The sequence below is a fragment of the Triturus cristatus genome, chromosome 1_2 (genome assembly GCF_964204655.1).
Source record: "Triturus cristatus chromosome 1_2, aTriCri1.1, whole genome shotgun sequence".
Lineage (NCBI taxonomy): Eukaryota > Metazoa > Chordata > Amphibia > Caudata > Salamandridae > Triturus > Triturus cristatus.
Genome location: NC_140580.1, coordinates 673501115 through 673526460, shown reverse-complemented (window position 1 = coordinate 673526460; position 25346 = coordinate 673501115).

Genomic DNA, 25346 nt, shown 5'->3' with positions numbered 1-25346 from the left:
ATACAGGTGATGGGTCCAACTACGGCCTGAACCTAATACTCTAACTGTTAAGGACTGCTTTAAGTCATGGTTTTTCAGCTCCACTGTCAAATTTCCATGGGGATGATAGGGAGAGGATTAAGGCACAGCCACACCCTGGGTTCCAATAGCATCCTGGTAAGACTTAGAGGCAAAAGCCGGTCCATGGTCCGAGTGGAATGTTAATCCTGCATATGTACTGATAAAGACCCCAAATCTTTCATAACAGTTTAAGCGCCAGTCGATCACTGTGGCCATACCCATAGAAATCTAGAACATGAATCAACAGCCAATACAATTAAATGCACCATCAGAATAGATGGTTCACAATGATCCAAGTAGACAAATTGTATTGGCTTATTTGAAACTAGAAGGAGTGTCTGTGGTGAGTGGGCAACAGTGGAACATTTAATTTGTAGGAAAAGTCACAGCAAAGGACATATTGTTTATTCTGTTTATAAAGACCCTGCCACCAGTAGTGTTTCTGTAATAAGGAAACTGTGGCTGCCACACTAGCATGGGCAGATGCTAATCCCTCATGTGCAGCAATAATGAGCTATAACCTGTGGCCCTGGTTGGGTATCACTCAATCACCCACCCCTGGAATGTGGGCAGAAGGAATGTTTTAGGCACACAACAGACAGAAGTACTTTGCTCGATAATGTTTAGCTAGGTGTGTGCCACTAGCCGAATCAGTGACTGCAGCCATAAGGTCATAATCTATTCTCATATGTAATCACGCCGTCCACGACTGTTTGAACCACGCCTTTGGCAGCTTCATCAGCCAATGAATTCCTAACAACTTGAATTCCAACACATTGATGGCTCAATCTGAGAATGACATGAGTTCGTGGCAGAGCATCTTTAAAAGCTGCCTCTTTCCCCAAAGCAACCTATACTTGATAATGTTCCTTTAGAGTCTCTGAATCCATTCAAGCATCAATAATGTAAATTATCATTATAGTACTGGACGTAGTAATAGGAATCACACACAATAAGTGTTGGGAATTCTGTATCCGTATTCTGCAGTGCCAGAACCAAAGCTTTCAATTCTGCCAGCCGAGCGGTACAGTCACCCAAAGTTTTGGTTTATGGCTTTTGTGCCTCAAATTCACCATCTTTCATGACACCCTTCACTGCAACACATGCTGCCAACTACTTATGCTTAGTACAAACAGGTGGCTCTGCTGAGCCTTCAGTATATACTGATTTAGGGGCAAACATTCATTGGACATGGGGTATTCTTGTTCATCCTGTATTCTTAGTGTAGGGTCAAAAACGTAATCTACATCAGTAGCTATCAAGGAAATGGATCTCCGGATCCATCGTGGATGTATGGCTTTGGCATTGTGAATGCTTACCTTTGTGACAGCCTCTAAAGCTGAAATTTGAGAAACCACAATTATTTGTTTCCCCTGAGCCAATGGACGCTCCTTTCGAACAGCTATTTGAACTGCAGTCTGAATTTATTCTATAGATCAGGACAAATTAAATCTTACAACTGTTTATCCCAGTGTGCATCATTTGGTATGTATGTTCCACCAAATTTCAGAAAACTAAAAGTGATTGTAGCTTTTTTAATGTATTTGGTGATTGGAAGAGACCACACTACTCTGGGTCAAGGTTTCTGCCTTCATTTGATAATTCCTATCTAAAATTAGGACACTAAAAAAACAATCAAAGTTTTTTTTTTCAATTTAATTTATAGCCATGTTCAACCAAGCCAAAATTATGCGATCCACTCTGGTCAAGTATTTGTATAAATAGTCATGTCTAAGGTAAATCATCCTATAAAATTGATATTACATGGGGATCAAACATACCCAGACTATTCCTATACCCCTGTGGGAACCTACATATTTTTTCTGCATTCCTAAAGTGGTAAACACTGTCAAATCGCTGCTTTCAGGCGCTATACTTTGACAGAAAAAGCCAATGGAAATGTCCAATGTAGTTTTATATTTTTTTGAACAATGTTGTTCATTAAACCTGTGCTGTGGGAATTTTGTATTGCAAAAGTGCATGTATGACTGTTTAAATGTCTAAAGTTTAAGACTATAGAATAAGAATGATCCGGTTTGGCTACAGGAAAGAAAGGATTATTCAAAGGAGAGATGCAAGGCTCAATCACACCCTTATATTCTAATTGTGATAAAATATCCCTACAGGGCATTTAGCTTCATGTTTTATAGGGTATTGTGGTTGCACTTGTGGGCTGGACATTATGGGTATCATATGATAAGGTGAGTCCTTATCCCAGCCTGCTTGATTGTGATATTATACAGGGTCTTGTGCAAGAGCCCATTCTGTGCTATACGCTTCTTTACCTTTCTCAGGAACAAGAACGTAAAAGGATGGTATTATTACCTCCTCCTCTTGTGGAACTTTTATCACAAACTCAGGTGGCCAATCCACCTCAACAAAGAGAAAGTTATAAGCAATAGATGAGTTCTGACAGAATATTACTTTAATAGTATGTGGTATATCACCCTTGATTTGGATGTCCAAATCATAAAATCTCTCAGGAATGCCACACTGCTGAAATGGAGTTTCAACTTGAATATTGTCATTAGTCGGTCTCCCCACCAGAAACTCTTGAAGAGTCTGGTAAACTATTGGGACCTTTGCTGCAGTGTGTAGCAGTATTTTCACCCACGTCTTGTTCAGGAGAAGCATCCTAAATATTGGTGGCATATTTAGCAGATATTCCTGCCAGTTATTTCTTTATAAAGTGTTGTTTTTGCTGTGGAAGTGCTTCATCCTTTATTATGATGACATCGAGGAGTGATGTGAATCCTTTTTCTGTTTCACATACTCCTCCTGTCTTTGATTGCCTCGTCCCCCTCTCCCTGACTTTCTGTCTGAAAAGTCCTGAAACGAATGAGAAGAACGTGTAACAGAATACTGTTACACATCAGGCTGTTTATATATATCACATTTACTTCATTTATAGCGTTTTCACAAGGACTCCTGTTGTGGAGATCCACTCTGTGTTTTCTGTTTCTCTTTTGTATAATTTGTATTCTAGCGTTTTGTAAAAGACTCAAGTGTCTGCTTGGTGGTGTCTGTATCAGATTTCATTTTAAGTTGTGGCTTACCAGTTCTGGTTCCCAAAGCATTACAATCTATAGTAGCATAGGTCTCAGAAATAATTTTTGGTAACTCGTGTTCCGGATTCACAGCAGGAACTGCTGCTAGCCGCTGGCAAATTGCCAATGATTCAGCCTCCCTTTTATTGAGGATACTGTGGCAAAGTTGCCACTTAATTTCATCCCCAAATCCAGAATAGGGACTGCCCAGTAATCATTTTGAATTTGCTAAAGCACTTCAGGCAAATCAACAATTGATGGGATGCTCTGTGTTATGGTATATATGGCAGTAAAGACAATATCCCATTTTGCACAATTTTAATTGGGGGAACCATATCAAGTGGAAGACACATGGTGAGAATTCTAAATTTATGTTCAGGCCCCATATGAAGAAACTGCTTCAAACTGGTTTATTTTTTATGCTAGTACAAATAGAATTTCCTCCCATTTGGTGGGTACATTACCCATAATGGCATTAATGGTAGCTGTACTAATGACAGACATAGCTAACTGTGGCTGCCCTGCTTGAATAGCCCTTGCTGGGGCAGTTGGTATTGTACAAATAACAAACTGCATTAGACATCAATACAGACTGAGTATAGAGACCAAACATTTTACGATTATTTAATGCTCCTGTATTTGGAAATGGTGTGTTGCCAGCTAAGGCTGGCCAGGTAGCTGGCCAGGTTGCTGGCCATTTCTTAAAGGACCCTGTCTTTAATCTTGGAGTGTGTGAGGGGTGAATTAGAACAAATTTGAATGTCCCCGGTATGTTAATGGTATTTCTAAATATTTGTACTGTCTATGTGTAGCCGACATGCTACCTCAATTTATGTATGATAAAGTTGACCCAGGAATAGTAAACTTTGCATTTATAAGCTTTGTTTGCCTCAGTCACAGTCACCTCTCCCGCCATTGGACAGTCCATATGCAGTTAATTGAACAATTACTGCCTGTCACCAATTTACAGGAAAAAACACTGTTATATGTACTGAATGGAATTAAAAGAAAGGTAACACTACCATGGGGTGGTCCTTTTGAATGTTTTCAGCTTGAACAACCTTCAGACATGAATAGGTGCTTCCTGAGTAGGATAATTCCTTGTCACCACAGATGTCGCCTTGTAGAGGTGAAAACGAAGCCTTGGGCCCACACGAGGAAACCACTCAGGAGACCCATTAAATAGGTACCTGATCTAAAATGTTGATGGTACCATGTTATACGGTTCCTAAAAATATAGCAAGACTCTGTATTAGACCAACACAAACTTCACAATATAGAGATTTGGTCCACATATGCTATCAGTAAGTGTTGGTGGGTGTAGGCAAGCTCACAGTACCACAACCAACACCTAAACCAACAAAGGCAACAGAAGTTATTGGCAACCTCAAACATGACACTGATTCTCAAGGATTCCATGGAAACAGATCTAACCCTTTCATTTGGTCGCTCTTGGATGCCCACATTAAACACATGAAAGCTACAACAATGTATTTTCAAACATTTATTGAAATAATTGAATTCTTGCAAAGAAAGCATGAGCTGAGATTATTAGAAAGATGAGACATGTTACTGTAATCAGCATTATAAGAATGGTAAACAATATTACCAATTCCACGGTGTTAATTGTTGCTAATGTTTGGTCAATCCTATACTAAAGAGAGAATAGCAGGAGCACCATTCTACCAGATCAATTGAGATAGCCTAACCCAATCACCTTGGTCTTAGGTGTCAGGCAGCCAGTCAAAGTGCACAAGTTATCTAGAAGAATGGAGGTCGGAGTCTGCAGGGGTGCATCTCAGTCACAATTTGCAGTAGTTCCGTCATAATCCGAGCATGGACATGCTCCTCTCAAAGAACTTTAGCAAGGAAGCTTTTTATATAATAAAGTAGTGTTCTTATCAAACTGTGGCAGAAGCGCAGAGCAGCTTATTTTGTTTTGTCTAGCTAAAATTAAGTGTCCCACAAAGAGCACAAAAAGAAAGGAAAACAATGGCATTGCGTTCTACAAGTACTACTCTGGAATTTACTGTACAGACTACAGTGCATGAATGCCTATCAGAGATGCACATACTCACGCATTAGCAGGAAATGATACCAATGCCGACACCATGGCTTGTGGGTTTCAAACAATTCAAAATCCAACTGTGCCTTAATGGCAGCATGGATACCTGGATGGAATGCAGTGGGCTGGACAATTGCCCAATAAGCTTCTCTAGTGAAGATATCCAGAAAATTATTTAAAAATCCCGCACTCATTGGGTGCGAGGCCCTATTTGAAAAAGACTACAAGCTATGGACTGACAGACTCAATGTGCTTTACAGACATGTTTTACCATCACAAGAAATTCCAGAGACTTTTCTAGTGGTTTAATAATCCAGCTACTTTATAAAGGTGGGAATACGTAAAAACTAGGCAATTGTTGAATGATATCACTGCTCACCACTGGAGCTAAATGTTTGACCAACTTGTTGTTAACTGACCTTGAAACCATGGATGTCATTTGGGGGTAGGCAGGGGTCACAGCTGCGACATCTAGCTTGCTCCCTGCTATTTGCCACACTTCCCTTGCAAACCCTGGCCTCCTATGAGACAAACGTTTTAACCCCTCTGAGGCCAGGGGTTGCAATGGAAGTGTCAGGAGTAGGAGGGAGCAAGCTAGAGGTCACAGCTGTGAGCCCTGATTATCCCTAAATGACGTCCATACTTGAAACCTGTGCAAATTAAAAAAGGATTATCTCCTGAATCAACTAGGATTTAGTCAGAATCAGGGCTGTCTATCAAATTTGCTAGCCATGTCCAGGTTAATGGACCATTCTGTTTAGACACTCTTCCCCTCTGTGTGCATTTTCCAGCGATTTCAGGGCGGCATGTTCATTTCAAGAAAGTGCCTCTGGGAGATGTTAAGAACCTGGGGCACTCTGCCTGACCTTGTCCGAGCACTGGAGCTACTGTATTCAGCAATTTGATTGCGTATGAAAGTAGGAGATGGCAGCCTTCTTTTGAGGCAGACATTGACTAGAGAAGGTCTTAAACAAGGATACGTCCAATTGCCCTGCTTTTTAATCAGTTAATTTCTGACTTTATGGGGTGGGGGCTCAACACAGTTAATTCACCCTCACCGAAACTCAGAAATAAATGACTGTCTAACATATTTGGTGTTTTTAACCCTCACAAGGGTGGGTTTACAGAGGCTTATAAGAACCCTCTTTGAATATACAAAGTGAGATCATTGGAGGTGAACTTATGTAGTGCTTGTAATTTTTTACAATAGGACACACCTAAACCCTGCACCCCCAAGAGGAGTCCAATGCACTGCTGCACATTTAAATAACACACGTGAAGCAGCATTCCCAAAAGACGAGGCAATAAAACAAGACCCAGCACTCTCTTAAGGCAAGGCAAAAGAACAAATTCTGGTGCATTTAAGGTGATGCACACATGTTTATTAATTCAAATATTTTGGAAAGGAAGGCAAAATATATCGGTTGATGCTGACTCCTAAATATCAAGTAAATCAAGCACAAAACCAGAATAAAATGTAGTATATATACATGTAGCAAAGAGCAAAGAAACTTAGGAATTATATACACAAAGTAAGTAACACCTCACTGATCGTTCACTCGACATCCTTGCCAACTCTAGCCGGGGAGCACTTTGACAGCTGGGCTTGGACTCTCGACCGGAACTCAGGTTCTGTTGGTCTTACGACAGTACGTCTACTCTGTAAGTGAGCTCCAATTCACCTGTCAACATTCTCCGGCTTTAATACGTTTTTCTCACCTTGAGGAAAAGGTTCTAGAAACCTCGCCCCCTTTCTTCTGTTGCGAAAACCAAGCTGGCCTACTGGTCTGTGTCAAGGTCAAGACAGAAGCTGGCCAGGCTCCTGTATTTTGACTCTGAGACAGAGCTGTACATTCCGCACATTCCCTGAAAGGTACCAAACAGGCATTCCTCACAACATGTTCCAGTTCTCTTTGATCGGTGAGGAGCGAAAACAAATGAAGAGCGAAAACATGCCCTCCCCACTTTGCAGCTACGTGTGAGCACAGAAAATGGAGTCTGTTACACAAGATGGAGTCAGCACAGAAAATGGAGTCAATTATGCCAAATGGAGCCAATGGTCAAGATATCATTCTTAATATTACTAAAACTTGTAAAAGTAAACTAAGTTCATGGCACATGTGTGGAGCTAGCATTGAGAAAGTGTCAGTATGCAAGTATCTTGGATTTCAGTTACAAGAAAGGGGGTCCTTTCGGAAGAAAAAGGGATTAATCAAAAATAAGGCAAAACTTCTCCCGGCTACCCTCTAACCCTAAAAAAGACATCGTGGGGCCCTAGCATGGCTCCAATCCTTGAAGTTATGTAGGTAAAGGTTTTGCATGTCCTCACTTATGGAAGTGATATTATGCTTTGAAATTATGCCAGATTGTTAGGTACTTTGATGATAAAAATGTCTAAACATACTCTTTACCTTACAAAGTTGATGTTTCCTGCACAGGTTTGCCAGGAGTTCAGTCCTCTCTTGGTGACCATTGCCTGGCAAAGCTAATTCGTCAAGCTGTGCCATGAGATAAGACCAGCAGCATCAGACACGCTTGACAGGATAATATAGAAGTAATTAAGATCTGTCAATGGCAAACACGCTCTTGCCTGATATACAGAATCTTGCTTAATAGGCTTACATGTTCAGGAGAAATGCGCCACGGTGGGTAGGTGTAGAAATGTCATCCTTTTTGCCCTGATCACCTCAATTTTTTAACTGATACTCATGGTTACTGACTCTGAATGTGTACTGGGCTCTGCTAACCAGCCCCAGGGCCAGTACTTTGTATATTGTAATTGGTGTAATTACAATTGATTCAGACAGCCTACCTTTAAGTCCCTAGTATATGGTAGGACATGTAGGTTTGGAGTCCACTCTGGACTTAATACACTTAAGAGTGCACTGCTGTGGTGTCTAGTGCAAAAACAACAGTTGATGGACAGAATGCAGAACAATGTCATACATTCACCCCAGTACAGAGATCTGGGTCTTAATCCATCCTTTTCTTGCTCACCATGCCATTCCAGTTTGAACCAAGCCATATGCAAATCAGTCTTGACCCTGTGCCTCATGGGAACAGTCCATCCCGAACTGCTAAGCCAGGTCCTCCCTGGACTGGAAACAAGCATCCTAGGACCGGTTTCGGTGTTTCACCCCTCTTCAGCCAGGATAGCTTGATTCCAGTGGCATGGAGAGCACAGGAACCATGTCTGGGTATACCCGTCCCACTCGGGGTGACAAATGCAAAAACAGTTGTTTCTTTGCTCACCATGCAATTCCATTTTCATGCCAGCCCTGCCTTGCAGGCTGGTTTTCAAATACAACTAAGTCCAAATTCGACTTTGGAATTAAACTAACATTTTATCACATTTAAGTCACCCCTAAGGTCTGCCCTAGGTGCCCCAAGGGTAGAGTGTCTTGTAATATAAACCATAAAAATTATAAAAAATATGTTTTATAAGCCCTGGAGAGGGAAAATCAGCCAAAGTTGTTTTTCTCCATTGAAGCGCTGCTATCTCTATAGGCTAATATGGGATGGCTTTATTAAACTTTAATAAAGTCCAACTTTTGACAGTAGTAAGCTAGCAAAATCATTTTAAAGTAATATTTGCAATGAACCCAACAACTTGCCAAGATCGGATTTAATATACCAATTGCAGGAAAGTAATTTTAAAACTTGCCTTCCTAAAGTTGTCTACAACAGCCCTGTAACAGACTCTTCTGAGTAGCCAGCCTCTAACAGGCTGATCCAAGCTGCTCCCTGATTAGATTTGAAGTGGACTCGGACTGAAACAATGCAGCCGTCTTGTGGGAAGAGATCTGCTGCCTGCAGATGCCAGGACAGTAAGGGGGCTGGGGTGATAAACTGGTCTTAAAAGGGAAAAGCACAGATAGCACAGGAACCAGGCCCACGACGACTTCCTTGATCTCCAGTCAGATAGTAACCCCTCCAATAAGATTAAGAGTGGGCTTGAAGGGGAGGGGAGGGAAAATTAAGTCACACCTGTGGGTTGGGTTAGCCAGACCTGAAACCCAAAGAGAGATTTTCTCCATTTTGATTTTGCTGAGATGTGCATTTTGAGACAAAAATGTGCCACACTTCCCAGAAAGTTGTTATGACAGAGAGTGGTAATGTGAACGCCATTGTTTGGGGTCCCCACTCTTGTTAACTCAGAACAATGAGTCACTATGGGAGAGCTGCAAGAGCACCTCAGATCCCTGCCTGGAAACATCTGAAGAAGAATGACTGCCCTGTTGGATCCTTGGACTCCACAAGATAGGACTACAGTTAGAAGGACTGCACCTGCTACACTCTCAAGGCTTCACAACAAGAGGAGTTTGCCTGTCTTAAAATATAAAGGAGTGGACTCCCTGATCGGCAAATGGTAGAAAAGTGCTGTAAGATGCCACCTGCATTGAGGACGACGCGAAGAAGGAGTAGCGGTACGCGACGGACAGTCATGGACCCCATCCTACGTGTCATCCCGGCCCTCCTAGCCTACGACCTGGTGCACCAAAACTGCCGCGCACGCCGCAGAAGGTCAGCACAACACCCAGGGGCAAGGGGGGGGTGAAGGGCAGGAAACATAACCTCTACCCAATTTTAAAAATACCATATACTGTCCATACATTACCTCCAGGGTCTGGTCACTTCGGGGGGTGTGTCCACCAATCCCCACGTATGCATACCCGTCACCACCCCAATGGTGGTACGGGCCGTACCCACGCCCTCAGAGCGTGTGCACGGCCCGTACCACCATTGCAGTGGTGATGTAGGGGTACGCGTGGTACGGGCCGTACACACGCCCTCAAAGCGTGGGTACAGCCCGTACCACCATTGCAGTGGTGATGTAGGGGTACACGTGGCACGGGCCGTACCCACTCTTTGAGGGCGTGGGTACAGCCCGTACCACCATTGTAGTGGTGATGTAGGGGTACGCATGGTGCGGGCCGTACCCACGATTTGAGGGTGTGGGTACGGCCCGTACCACCATTGTAGTGGTGATGTAGGGGTACGCGTGGTACGGACCTTGCACACGCTCTGAGGGCGTGGGTACGGCCTGTACCACCATTGCAGTGGTGATGTAGGGGTACGCGTGGTATGGGCCGTACACATGCTCTGAGGGCGTGGGTTCGGCGCGTACACCTACATCACCACTACAATGGTGGTACGGGCCGTACCCACACTTTGAGGGCGTGGGTACGGCCTGTACCACCATTGTAGTGGTGATATAGGGGTACGCGTGGTACGGGCCGTACTCACGCTCTGAGGGCATGGGTACGGCGCGTACACCTACATCACCACTACAATGGTGGTACGGGCCGTACCCACGCTTTGAGGGCGTGGGTACGGCCCGTACCACCATTGTAGTGGTGATGTAGGGGTATGCGTGGTACGGGCCGTACACACGCTCTGAGGGCGTGGGTACGGCCCGTACCACCATTGCAGTGGTGATGTAGGGGTACGCGTGGTACGGGCCGTACACATTCTCTGAGGGTGTGGGTACGGCATGTACACCTACATCATCACTACAATGGTGGTACGGGCTGTACCCACGCTTTGAGGGCGTGGGCACGGCCCATACCACCATTGTAGTGGTGATGTAGGGGTACGCGTGGTACAGGCTGTACCCACGCTTTGAGGGCGTGGGTACGGCCCGTACCACCATTGTAGTGGTGATGTAGGGGTACGCGTGGTACGGACCTTACACACGCTCTGAGGGCGTGGGTACGGCCCGTACCACCATTGCAGTGGTGATGTAGGGGTACGCGTGGTATGGGCCGTACACATGCTCTGAGGGCATGGGTACGGTGCGTACACCTACATCACCACTACAATGGTGGTACGGGCCGTACCCACGCTTTGAGGACGTGGGCACGGCCCGTACCACCATTGTAGTGGTGATGTAGGGGTATGCGTGGTACGGGCCGTACACACGCTCTGAGCGCATGGGTACGGCCCGTACCACCATTGCAGTGGTGATGTAGGGGTACGCGTGGTACGGGCCGTACACACACTCCGAGGGCGTGGGTACTGCACGTACACCTACATCACCACTACAATGCTGGTACGGGCCATACCCACGCCCTCAGAGCATGTGTACAGCCCGTACCACGCGTACCCCTACATCACCACTACAATGGTAGTACGGGCCATGCCCACGCCCTCAGAGCGTGGGTACGGCCCGTACCACGCGTACACCTACATCACCACTACAATGGTGGTACGGGCCGTACCCATGCCCTCAAAGCGGGTGTACGCCCCGTACCACGCATACCCCTACATCACCACTACAATGCTGGTACGGGCCGTACCCATGCCCTTAGAGCGTGTGTATGGCCCGTACCATGTGTACCCCAACATCACCACTACAATGGTGGTACGGTCCGTACCAACGCCCTCAAAGCGTGGGTATGGCCCGTACCACCATTGTAGTGGTGATGTAGGTGTACGCGTGGTACGGACCGTACCCAACCTATGAATGCAGGGGTACGGACCGCATCACCCATACCCCTAGGGCACCAGTACATCTGTGATACAAGGCGTACACACGCCACAAATGTTGGCTTAGGGCCTGGTGCAGCATATAAGCAGTATATTGGGGTGTGTTCATGGCCAGGACAGCAGTGTACTACACCAAGGGTGCGGGTGGGTGGGTGGGTGTCTGCCTAGGAGTCCCAGCAGTGGACAAAGACATGTGAGGTGTGGGTGCCTATCACTCCCAGTAGTGGACAGAGACATGTGAGGGGTGGCTGCAGAGGAATACCAGCAGTGGACAGAGACATGTGAGGGGTGGGTGCCTACCACACCCAGCAGTGGACAGAGACATGTGAGGGGTGGGTGCCTATCACTCCCAGCAGTGGACAGAGACATGTGAGGGGTGGGTGCCTATCACTCCCAGCAGTGGACAGAGACATGTGAGGGGTGGGTGCAGAGGAATACCAGCAGTGGACAGAGACATGTGAGGGGTGGGTGCCTGTCACTCCCAGCAGTTGACAGAGACATGCGAGGGGTGGGTGCCTATCACTCCCAGCAGTGGACAGAGACATGTGAGGGGTGGATGCCTATCACTCCCAGCAGTGGACAGAGACATGTGAGGGGTGGGTGCAGAGGAATACCAGCAGTGGACAGAGACATGTGAGGGGTGGGTGCCTCTCACTCCCAGCAGTGGACAGAGACATGGGGGTGGGTGCCTATCACTCCCAGCAGTGGACAGAGACATGGGGGTGGGTGCCTATCACTCCCAGCAGTGGACAGAGACATGTGAGGGGTGGGTGCCTATCACTCCCAGCAGTGGACAGAGACATGTGAGGGGTGGGTGCCTCTCACTCCCAGCAGTGGACAGAGACATGGGGGTGGGTGCCTATCACTCCCGGCAGTGGACAGAGACATGGGGGTGGGTGCCTATCACTCCCAGCAGTGGACAGAGACATGTGAGGGGTGGGTGCCTATCACTCCCAGCAGTGGACAGAGACATGGGGGTGGGTGCCTATCACTCCCAGCAGTGGACAGAGACATGGGGGTGGGTGCCTATCGCTCCCAGCAGTGGACAGAGACATGTGAGGGGTGGGTGCCTATCACTCCCAGCAGTGGACAGAGACATGTGAGGGGTGGGTGCCTATCACTCCCAGCAGTGGACAGAGACATGTGAGAGGTGGGTGCAGAGGAATACCAGCAGTGGACAGAGACATGTGAGGGGTGGGTGCCTATCACTCCCAGCAGTGGACAGAGACATGTGAGGGGTGGGTGCCTATCACTCCCAGCAGTGGACAGAGACATGGGGGTGGGTGCCTATCACTCCCAGCAGTGGACAGAGACAAGTGAGGGGTGGGTGCCTATCACTCCCAGCAGTGGACAGAGACATGTGAGGGGTGGGTGCAGAGGAATACCAGCAGTGGACAGAGACATGTGAGGGGTGGGTGCCTATCACTCCCAGCAGTGGACAGAGACATGGGGGTGGGTGCCTATCACTCACAGCAGTGGACAGAGACATGTGAGGGGTGGGTGCCTATCACTCCCAGCAGTGGACAGAGACATGTGAGGGGTGGGTGCCTATCACTCCCAGCAGTGGACAGAGACATGTGAGGGGTGGGTGCAGAGGAATACCAGCAGTGGACAGAGACATGTGAGGGGTGGGTGCCTGTCACTCCCAGCAGTTGACAGAGACATGCGAGGGGTGGGTGCCTATCACTCCCAGCAGTGGACAGAGACATGTGAGGGGTGGATGCCTATCACTCCCAGCAGTGGACAGAGACATGTGAGGGGTGGGTGCAGAGGAATACCAGCAGTGGACAGAGACATGTGAGGGGTGGGTGCCTCTCACTCCCAGCAGTGGACAGAGACATGGGGGTGGGTGCCTATCACTCCCAGCAGTGGACAGAGACATGGGGGTGGGTGCCTATCACTCCCAGCAGTGGACAGAGACATGTGAGGGGTGGGTGCCTATCACTCCCAGCAGTGGACAGAGACATGTGAGGGGTGGGTGCCTCTCACTCCCAGCAGTGGACAGAGACATGGGGGTGGGTGCCTATCACTCCCGGCAGTGGACAGAGACATGGGGGTGGGTGCCTATCACTCCCAGCAGTGGACAGAGACATGTGAGGGGTGGGTGCCTATCACTCCCAGCAGTGGACAGAGACATGGGGGTGGGTGCCTATCACTCCCAGCAGTGGACAGAGACATGGGGGTGGGTGCCTATCGCTCCCAGCAGTGGACAGAGACATGTGAGGGGTGGGTGCCTATCACTCCCAGCAGTGGACAGAGACATGTGAGGGGTGGGTGCCTATCACTCCCAGCAGTGGACAGAGACATGTGAGAGGTGGGTGCAGAGGAATACCAGCAGTGGACAGAGACATGTGAGGGGTGGGTGCCTATCACTCCCAGCAGTGGACAGAGACATGTGAGGGGTGGGTGCCTATCACTCCCAGCAGTGGACAGAGACATGGGGGTGGGTGCCTATCACTCCCAGCAGTGGACAGAGACAAGTGAGGGGTGGGTGCCTATCACTCCCAGCAGTGGACAGAGACATGTGAGGGGTGGGTGCAGAGGAATACCAGCAGTGGACAGAGACATGTGAGGGGTGGGTGCCTATCACTCCCAGCAGTGGACAGAGACATGGGGGTGGGTGCCTATCACTCACAGCAGTGGACAGAGACATGTGAGGGGTGGGTGCAGGGGAATACCAGCAGTGGACAGAGACATGGTGGTGTGTACATCATGATCAGATGACCACAACTCCATGGGTTTATGTACGCATCCCTAATGTTCGACTATGTTGATAGTGCCATAACATCACATCACTGACAGCAGTGTCCCACTCCCATGAGGATGGATGTCTTTCCCCCACTGCATGACACACCACATGTGGGTGTGAGGACAAATGACACATGCATACCCACCCCTGGTGGATGCAGCACAATACACACTCAGAGATCATGCCACAAGACTGTATAGTCATGTCAATGCCTACTAAACTTAGAGAGCCAAAGGGAACACACACTGTCACGCACATCCCAGGACTGATAGGAATGTACAGGTGCTGGGACAGCCACCAAGATGTTGCCTCTCATGGAAGGAATAGGGTGGAGTTCCCACAGATACAATGCCCACAATTGTCATTCAGGTGCCCAAATACCCTGCAGAACAAGTACCAATTGTGTGCTAGGCTGGGATAACACACATGCATAGTGCGGAAAATGGAGAATTTCGCCATTACGGCATTAGAACATACTCAATACACAAGTACAGTGACTAGCAAGGATGGCACAGACGATGCAGCCGGAGACATTGCTGAGCAGGCATGGCCATAGTAGAAGGGATCCGTCACTAACAAAGGAAATGTAGACAGAGGTCAGCACAACACTTGTGCAACTCCCTGCAGGGAAGATGTCAGGTGCCACAGAGGAACGATCACTCCTTGGGACAATGTCTCCGAACACAAATAGCACACACAACCAAAGATTCTTTGCAGAGACCTTGTGATGGCACGCAGATACCATGGTCCACCCCATGAGCATCAGACTACAACATTTCCCTGAAACATAACACATTACCACAACCCCAACTCCTGGATCATCAGCACCCACATCAATCCCTGAAATGCAATAGTGTTCAAAGTGAAAAGAAAATGCTTTATTCAGCATTAAAAGCAAAATTATAAAAGGACACTATTTACAAAGGCACATGGCCAGTCCAGATCAGAAGACCTTGGGGGGGACACATGGCCACGTGTCTCCCCTAGCTTGCCTTCACATTAGAACCCTCAGGTTCGTCGACTGGTGGGGGGCATCATGTGGGGAAGGACGAGGCACCGCAGGGACAGGAGGTGTAAGGGTAGGTGTGGTGGGTGCAGGAACGGAGGCCTCCACCACAGGGGGTGAGGCAGCGCCGAAGTGGAGGTGAGCTCGGCGCTGCACACTGCTGTCAGGTCGTCCAGCGTATCCCCTTCACCCGAAGAAACCACAGGCTCAAAGGAGGGGGGGGTCAGAGGGATGGGGTGCAGCGCTTCTGGGGGAGGGGGTGGATGGGGGGACTCAACTCCCCTACCCTTGGGGTGCCGTTCCCGTTTGCAGGCTGGTGAGCCAGAGGGGCTGAGGCCCAGCACAGCCAAGTAGGCCTCCTTGTCAGATTGTGTGGTAGGGGAGCCGAGGAGAGTGCCATTGGAGGGACTGGGTAGTGCAGCATGCGGACTCGGACTGCGGCTGTGTGTATGCCTGTGTGCCCCAGACCCAGTGGGTCTGCCTTCATCCCCCTGAGTGTGCGTGCGAGGAGGTGTGCACTTGCCCTTACGTGGTGGTGTGCTGCCTGTGTCTGGTGGGGTGCGTGCTTGGGAATGTCTGGGTGTGCTTGGGACAGGCATGGGAGTGGGAAGTGTGGATGGTGCAGGGGTAGGGGGGACGAAGCGCTGCAGGAGACTCACTGCTGCCGTCAGTGAAGAGTCCATGGACCTCAGCAACATCCGTTGGTCAGACATCGCTGATGACATGCCCTCCATGTACGACACCATCTGTGTCATCAGTCTGGTGTGGCCATGGAGGACATTCAGCATCGATGTCTGGCCAACCTGCAACTGCCGCAGAATGTCCACAGACTCTGCAGTGAGGGCAGCACGGGGGACAGGGGCAGTGGGTGCGGTGCCTGGCACGAAGGAGACACGGTGGGGCCTTGCACAGACAGAAGGGACAGGAGCAACTGGGAGGGCGGTGATGGGAATGGAGGGGGCGGTGGCAGATGTAGTGTTGCTGCCAGGTGTTGTAACAGCCTCCGCCCCCTAGAGGAGTTCAGCATCAGACCCGTCAGCATCGTAGTCAGTGTTGCCACTAGACAGGTCCTCCGCCTGACTCCCCTCGCCCTCCGTGCCACTTGCTCCCGCAGACTCGCCAGCAGTGGTGGCAGCGGTGCTGGATCCCTCCTCCAGGTCCGTGCAGGTGTCTCCCTCGGTGTCCTCCAATGATGCTGTGGGCAAGGTGAAGATACAGAAAATAATCAGTCACCTGTATACAACTGACACATGAGTCTAAACAAAATATGTCACAGTGCATATCAGGAAATGCATCATGAGTAACATGTAGAATACTCCGCACATATGTAACCCTGCACTCCCCAGTTGGTTGACCCACCATGCCACTTGGAAACAATGGAGATTATGACACAACTGCAAATAACTTGATATCAAATTATACTGAGAAGCTAGTGTCTGGGAACTGTTGAGCACAGCAAGACTATGAAGGCATGCCACCTCTTGTTCACTGTGAACGAAACAGTATTGGTGCACCCAAGGCCAAATAACAGACCTCAATGCTGAAGTTGTCCCCACACTCAGAGAACTGTGAGTACTTTGGAAACCCAAACGAAAAACATTGTGATCCCTTGGGACTCACAACACTTTACACAATGTACATGTTTAGAATGTGTGAATGTGCCACTTTGTGAACAGAACACACATGTGCCTGTATAACAGAAGTCACACAAGGAGGTGCACACAAAACTACATTTACACAGTCATTGTATGAGCTGCCAGCCGAATTCAAATAAGCCACTGTAAAGAAGAAATGGGGTATCAGTGAGTACATATACATGGCACCACGGTGGTCTGGATGACTTGACACTCGTAAGTTGGTATCAGCAACAACCAAGGACTTACCCACATGCAAACACACTGTGGGAACATGGATATGTATAATCAGAAAACAAGTGGTAATCTAACTTTGCCTTTCTTTAAAATGTGCCAGCGTGTCCCCGAAAAGTGTAAAGGTACTTTCTTTTGCACTTCCTTGGGAGACATCTGTCATGCAGGCACATTATTGTCCTTCACAACAAAACATCAAAGTCAAGCATATGAAAAATTGAGACATGTTGACAAGTGTAGTGAGTGCCAAGGTACAATACTTCTTGACTAACAACTTGAATCATGCCACCTGTCACATGGCCATCCGTACCATGATGACATGGTTGGCAACACATCTGACCCACTGCCTGTCATGTGGAGTGGCACACATGTCCAAACACAGAACAATGCATTAGCTGATGGGCCTGCAATTGTGTCGGGATGAGGAGCACCTGCACTGAGGAGACACCCTCATGGGAACCAAGAATGTCCAAACAGATGTCAGCACACACAGACCAAACTTCGTAGTATCTCGACCACACACTGGTGCCAAAAATGGATGAGCAGGAACCATGTATTTTCACTTTTGACACATGCTGCAAAGCACAAACATTAAACCCTGCACAACATGACTGGGTCACTGCATGTTGAGTGTCTGTCCAGACAATTATCACACAGACCTGGCAAGGAGACATAAGGTTTGGACATGTAGGCCTTGCCCGCACAAATCCCCCATACCTGACACAATGTGATTGAGACAGATCAAGAAGTTACACCTCTTAATCTGGGTTTACTAAAATGTGCATCAAGAATTCCTAAATGTACTCCACATCACCTCGTGAGGCTGCCAACACATATTTGTGACAAACAACCATCAACAGATAGTTGTACATAGACACACAGGCACTGCCCAGTGTGAGGATCCACAAGCCAAATGGGGTCAGCCTGTACAATGGGCACTTGTAGCACACTTTAGATAAATACAAATGAGGCCAGGGAACAATGCCACAGAGGCCAACCTATGCTGAACACACAGAGAATGGGCACAGTGTTGGATGACAAACATGATTCCAAGGCAAGGGTGTCTTAGGGGACTGTAGTGGGCACACTGCTCCATGGTCCTGGAATGATATGACTGTAACATGAGCATCCGTCCCGGCACAATGCCTATCTCCCACTCATGCACATCATGTCTGAGGCCACAACATCGGTCATGCACGCTGTAAGTCTGTTCATTTGAAAACTCACACTCCAATGTTGAGACTCAGCATCAGTGCCAACTAATATGGACCCCCAAATGACTGAACAGAACAGGGCACAGGCAAGGTAACAACACATGTCTCAGACCCCACCCCCACATGATGCAGAAAGCAATGTGCACTTGGATTAACTGGCAGCCTAGATGACCATGTGCAATAGTGATTACACACAGACCAGGGAACACATGTCAAGGAGGGGAAGGGAGGAAGAACAGCACCGGTTGACTTTGGGGAACAGGATATGCACTGCACATATTAACCCTCGCAGTGTATCCAGGCGACTGAGCACTTCCAAAAGCTGGTGACACACAACAAACACACATGTACCTACCCCCTCCCTGCTGCTGCAACTCCTGTAACCGCCTATCCAACTCAGGGAAGACCACCACCAGGACACGCTTCATCTGGTGGGTCAGGTGTCGGCGCTCGCCGTGCTTGCGTGGAGGTGAGTCCTTCAGCAGGACCCGGGCGATCCTCCGGGTCCAGCACCGGATATCCTGCAGGCGTTTCCTCACTTGGGCTAGGCGCCGACTGTGACCCTCCACCGATCTCACGGCCCTAACGGCCCGCTTCCAGATCTTCCCCTTCTCGTAGGCAGTTACCTGTGAGGATGACAAAGTGAGACAACATCCCTACACCTGCTCCATGTCACAGAGACACACATTTGAACATCTTTTATATGTTGAACAGGGCATATTATGCTGGCAACAAATAGCACCTTTGTCATTGGGACATTAGCCTCTGTGGAAGCCCCAATGCACTACATGGCATTGAAAGTACACAGGTGGCATGAGGGGTGCAACACACTCCCTGATCATGGCACACACTGTGCATCACATGCAACACCAGGCTGATGGACAGCACCTCCAAGCAGTCACATGCCCCAGGCCACTGACGCAACCTCAGAAGAGTACACAGACACACACAGGCACAGATCAATCACCTGCCATTGGCAACAGCGGATACAAACCTCACTCTGCACATGTGCCACTTGCCTGTGGGGTGTCACAGGTGTGGTGCTAGCTCAGCAAGTCAGACACTCCGCACGGCTTACTTCTCACATCAGATGGGTGGAGCTGTTGCCTCCTCCATGCAACTGTGGTGCAACACTCCACAGAGACACTCACCCACATGACAAGGAACATTCACACATATCAATGTCCAGGGGGCGTACACATCATTTGGACACTCTCACCACTCTCACCACAGCTCCACTCAACTCACACACATCTGTGGGTACAGTCACCTGTCACACCAGGGGGGGCCACTGAATCACCTCAGGACTATAGAACAAAAATGGCCCAAAGGATTGGGCAGGCTGAATGTGCCATGCACTATGCAATGAATGTCACTGTAAGCACAATGCAAGTGAGGAGTGCACACATGAACTACATCTTGCTCTGCATAAGAGACATAAGCCATTCCCACCCCTGGGACCCACTCTAAACAACATTGCATATCTGTCACACCTAGACAAAATGCCAGAAGTGACAGTCACAAAAAAGGTGCACAGTCAAAGGTAGTGGAGTCAGCACTCACCTGCTCCCCTGGTCTCCCATACAGGCTGGGGTACTGTGGGAGGATGACATCTAGCAATGCCTCATTCTCCGCTTGTGTGAAAGGCTGGGCCCTCTCCACAGACCTTGACATGGTGCCAGAGGAAGCATAGGCAGCAGCAGTGGTGTTGACTGGATGGTTGTGCAGGTAAGTGCCCTCTCATGGGTTCTGGCTGACTTATATCTGCCTTGCTGGGCTGTTTCATTTACTGGAGTACAGAGTGATTGGTCAGACTCATTTGCATCCTACGTTTCCTCCAATCCCTTTAAACATACACCAGTGAGTGCCTTTGCATGGTTCAAAATTTGAGCATCATGTGAAGTCAACAACCACTTTGCAACATTGTATTTAGTTGCCAACTGACTTTTACAGGCCACCTGATGGAAAAATTTGAACTGGAAACTCGGTATCCATGACAACCAGCATGCATTTAGGCCCTAAAACTTGTCCCTCATGTGTCCCTATGTAATATAGAAATCCACACACAGGTACGGTGCGTTTCACACGTACCTCTACGGCACCAGTTGCACAGTGCGTTTGACACGTACATGTACGACCAGTGTGTACACGTACATGTACTACGGTCGTACACGTACGTGTATGACCAGTGTGTACACCTACGTGTACTACGGTCGTACACGTACGTGTACGACCGTAGTACACGTACGTGTACACACTGGTAGTAGACGTACGTGTGTACGGTCCGTACACACACCCGTACTCCAGCGGCAACACCAATATCATGATACGGACCGTTCATACCCCTCAGAGCATGTGTACGGGGCGTTTCACAGCTTACACTGGTGATAGGAGGCGCACACGAGAGGAATGGAGGTGGCAGACTCATGCACCGCTGTACATCAAGTAATTGTCATTGCAGTCCTTCATGTGCAGGGCCTAGGTGAGTCAGGCAGTGATATGGCACATGTCTCCACATGTTTTAGCACAATAGATGTGTGATGACCTGTGTACACATGTCATGTGTGATGGGGCAGTATGTGGCACACTTCCCCTTCCCACTTTGCACATGTGTGCATGTAGTACAAACGTGTCAAGCACTGCATCACTGGAATGGCACAGTCACCAACACCCGCAACTGTCCCCTGATGCCAGGGACAGGGACACTAACACCTGACATCTAAGTAGCAGCGTGTCCCGATGTGACTATGTCCTGTGTGTGTCATGTGTTCCCATGAGCTTGCTGTTGGTGTTCCGTCAACTGCATCTGCTGTTGCTGCATCCAACATGTGTCTGTGTGTAGATGGGCATGGCACACATATACGCACACCATGCCACATGAGGATTCACACGTTACGTGTGTCTGGATGCTTCGAACATGATTTTTTGATGTGAGGACATATCTGCGCCGTATCCATGTCTGTGTTTTAGTTTTTCACGTGTACCCCATCATCGCAATGTGTGTGATCTGTACATTTTCAATGACATGTGACCTGTGCGTCTAGATTGACGCCAGCTGTCTGTATGAGATGACATCCTTCAAATGCAGATATGTGGATGTATGTCACTCCTGTGATGTCTCTGGCTGTTCACTTACACTGGCCCACAGCTAGTTTCGGGGCATGTCAAGTAGAACTTGACAATCAATGGGTGTCGCTGGCTTTTTGTAGGAGTATCACCTGGCTGGCATATGTGTCCTGGATGTATTGCACAGACCAGACTCTGTTTTTAGCAGATGTGTAGTAGCAGTTGACCATGTGCTCAGTTCATTGACATTGATGTTGTTATGTACTCACTCTTCGTTATTCCTTCCAATGTTCTGCAGGGCACCGCCTCTCCCCCGACCAATACCAGACTTGGGTGCCATGAGGGAATGTGACTGCATAAGACGTTACCGCTTCTCGCAACAGTTGATTGAGAACTTGACCGCAAAGCTGGAACCACACCTCCAACCGCGACACAGGTATCCTACTGCGCTGACCCCCAAGATGAAGGTGATGGCAGCCCTACATTTTTTTTGCCACCTGTACGTTTCAATTCACCATAGCTGATGTGGGTGGCATGTCACAGACCATGTTCAGCCGTGTCCTGCATGATGTTTTAGAAGCCATGTTGGAGCACCTGGATGAATTCATCCATTTCCCGACTCCTGAGGAGTTGACAGGTGTCAAGGGTGATTTCTATGCCCTGGGAGGGATGCCCCATGTCATTGGGTCCATTGATGGGACACATGTGGCTTTTGTAACACCACAGGTACAGGAGGTCGCCTATCGCAACCGTAAAAATTACCACTCTATAAATGCCCTTGTGGTGTGTCTTGCTAACATGCTGATTTCCCATGTCTGTGCACGTTTTCCAGGGTCAGCACACGATGCCTACATCATGAGGCGTAGCAGGGTGCCAGAAATGATGCTGCAGCTGCACAACGAACGAGCATGTCTTGTTGGTGGGTTTACTCTCTTTGTCCTTTGTTTAGCGCTATCTTTGTATCTCACGGCATCTCCTGACCCACTTCTTTACATGATGTTTCCATGTAGGGGACTCTGGCTATCCCAACATGCCATTGCTGATGACGCCTCTCCGCAACCCCAGAACAGCTGCAGATCACCGTTACAACAACGCACATGGGCAGACCAGGCGAGTGATCGAGAGGACGTTTGGCCTCCTGAAGAGCCGATTCCGGTGCCTTCACAAGACAGGCGGGTCCCTCCCATATGCACCGGTGAAGGTCTGCAAAATCTTCCTCGTGTGCTGCATGCTGCACAACATGGCAGTGGAGAAGGCTGTGCCACTCATCCTGGATCCGGATGAGCAGGAACATCCACCCGTGGAGGATGAAGGGCTTGGTCATGAGGCAAGTGAGGATGAGGAGGAGGAGGACGACGACATCCGGAGTCAGCTCATACGCAACTTCTTCTCATAATGGTGAGTCCATGGGTCTGAGTGTGCACGCTTGGAGCCTTGTGTGGCATGTGTTGCAATGTGTGTGTCGAGCTGACTGTATGCTAAGTGACTTAGAGGTGTGTTCAGATGTGTCACTCGAGTGATGACGTCCTTCCACACATTTTAGCTTAGACACTCAATTTAAAAATAGCATGGTGACACAGTTATTCCTGTAGAGTAAATGACCATGCATGCGGATGACAATCTTTTCCCTGACTTCTTGTGTGTCTGTCATCCCCAGGTAGTTGTGCATGCTGTCTGCTCGTGTCATCCTTGGCCTCCCGCTATTCCTCATGAGTATTGCAACGTGTGCTGAATCAGCGTCCCATGCACGGACATGGTGAAAAGTCTTTTTGGTTAAGGATTGCTGCAAGGCATTTTGGTGTTGGTAGGTGTTTGGAATGTGTGGGCACTGCTCCTGTGCATGTTGTGTTACAATACATACATGTCGACTCACCATGGGGCACATGACATGTTGCAAGACTCCCATGAATTGATAGTCACCCTTCGTAACAGTCATCTGTAATGGGACTGTGGATTCTGATGAAGGCATCAATGTGTACAACTTCCCTCTGAAACATACGGGATGCTACGGGTGGACATAGTGTGGGACATCCCCATGAGAGTATCAATGGGGCCCCTCCGTGTGCAGCAGGCGGTGTTTGGCTCACCCCCTTCACTTGTGTGCCAGTTCAATGGATTTACAGCATCTGTGTTGTGAAGGGGGTGTCCAGTGTAGGTCCCACATGTTCAGCCTAATGACCTGTGAGTCTGTTCATATTGATGCATTTCCCTAGGTGTGAACCTAAGTAATAAAGGTGTTCCTCACCCTCCAAGGTGCCTCATCTCTGTCAATGCAGTTCTCTTCCCACTTTGCATGCGGCATCTCTGGCATAGTTGTCAAAGATTGTGCATATGAGTCTATGTGTAGTTTAGCAACATGCATGCAGTTCTTCAGGGATTAGGATCTCTATTGTGCATGATGTCCATGATTGTGTATGTATTTGGCCATGTTGGTCACCACAACGGGCCGTCAACACCTGCTGAGGGTGTGTATCCTGTGCGCAGCTCGGCCTTCAGTTTCCTGATCCTGTGTCAGTCATCTTTGGTGATTGTGCATCCATTGTCTCTGGGTGTGCCATGGAAACCGGACACTCCTTCCTTTACATACGCCTGTTGCAGTTGTCCTTTCTGACATCCTTGTCTTTGTGTGCAACTTGTGGCATAGTTTCCAGGACATCCTGTCTGCTGCTGCGGCCCCTGCATCAAGGGCCCACAATGTTTCCGGATTCGGCAACACACACACCTCAAAGATGCTCCTCCCTTCCTCCCTCCACCCATTCATTTGGCTGTCATCAGCTTGTCTGTACCACTGTTGCGGCCATGCGGTGCCAAAGGCTGGACCGTCAGTACATGCAACGTGCACATTGCACGACCCTCATGTCCTTGCATGACCCACAGTCTGATGTTGCAGCCACCCTCCAAGCATTGTCCATCCGAAAATCTACCGCCTGCTCTCAGGCATACCCTAGGCGCACACACGACACCTTTGCATGATGAGTGTGCAACTCCAACTGCCTACACAGCGCTGCCCCGCCTTCCAGGCCCTGTCACACCAACCAGGTCATGTCCCTCCTACTCCCCACCAGCTCCGTACACCAGCAAGGCCATGGGAGTGGGACTCAAGCCTTCAGCATGTCGTATAGTGGCATCATCTGGCACATGGACCAGGTATCATCTCTCAGCGTGTCAATCTTCAATGTGTCCAGGTCCCCCTCTCCGGTATCACATGCGCACAGCACCTCATCATCAGCTTGTATGCCATTGACAGCCAGGTGCTCCTCACCCTCACCAAAGACGCAGCCATTGCCAGTTCCAACATTCAAGTAGGCATGAGATCCATTGATGAATGGCTGAACATCAGCCACCTGAGGCTGGACTTGTACAGGACTGAGGTAATCATCTGAGGATTGTCCCCATACAGCTGGGTCAACTGCTTGTGTCCCACCCGCAAGAGCCCTGCACATGCACCCAGTGCCCACGCACACAAGATGTTGTGCATCATGGATTCGTCACTCACATTTGCCATGCTAATCACCAGCATCTGTACCTCAGGAAGCAACACCCTCTGCATGATGCACATGATCCACAGATAGATCCACTCCAAGGAAAGACAGACCATCCCCCAGACCCACGACACCAGCCGTGTCAACTACTGCCCCGCCCTCTATGGAGCAAATACATCCAAACTCCCGGGAAACTTGTCCACATCCAGGCTGCATGTGCACACCTCAGCTTCAACATCCCGCACCCCAGCCACATCACCGTCCACCAGAGATAGCTGCAATGGATCACTGTCTGCTGCA